The following is a 625-nucleotide window of genomic DNA, read 5'->3' on the forward strand; positions in this document are numbered from 1 at the left end:
TTGCCCAAATTAATATTTCCCAAGGTTATTGAGCTCTTTAATGTTTTCAGTAGTTAGTTTAATTAGCTTAAAACACTAGGTCGTCTAATAATAATACGCTTTAATACATTTTTTTTGGTATCAGATCATTATATCGGTGACATTGCAGGATAAAATGGAATTTATCTTCGATTTCATTGGAATTACAAACTGTACATAGTCTTTGTGGGTTTTTTCAACATTTTTATATCTAACAAATTCTATATTTAGTTTATGAACACATATTCTAATCTTTGGTAATTCTTTTAAATAAATCATTGCTATGGGGCCCCCCAGACAAAAAATCCGGAAAGCATTAAAGAAACTTAAAGAAAATTCTCTTCTTAACTGTTTAAGGAGTTTTAGACTATTAACTACTCAGTTGCCCCCCCCCCCCCTCCCCCCAAACAAAAAATCCTAGCTACAGCCCTGCATAATGTCACAATAATTCAACGTATGTCTGAGAAGATAGATCGTTTAGTTTGGTTATTTTATCTTTCCAACTTTGGTTTAGACCGTGTGTTTGTTGAAAATTGATGATCTGTTACAAAGAGTGCCATAAAAAACACTGTGACCCGTCGCTTGGGTGGAATTTAGACAGGAAAAA

The sequence above is a fragment of the Gigantopelta aegis genome, chromosome 3 (genome assembly GCF_016097555.1).
Source record: "Gigantopelta aegis isolate Gae_Host chromosome 3, Gae_host_genome, whole genome shotgun sequence".
In the NCBI taxonomy this organism is placed as follows: Eukaryota; Metazoa; Mollusca; class Gastropoda; order Neomphalida; family Peltospiridae; genus Gigantopelta; species Gigantopelta aegis.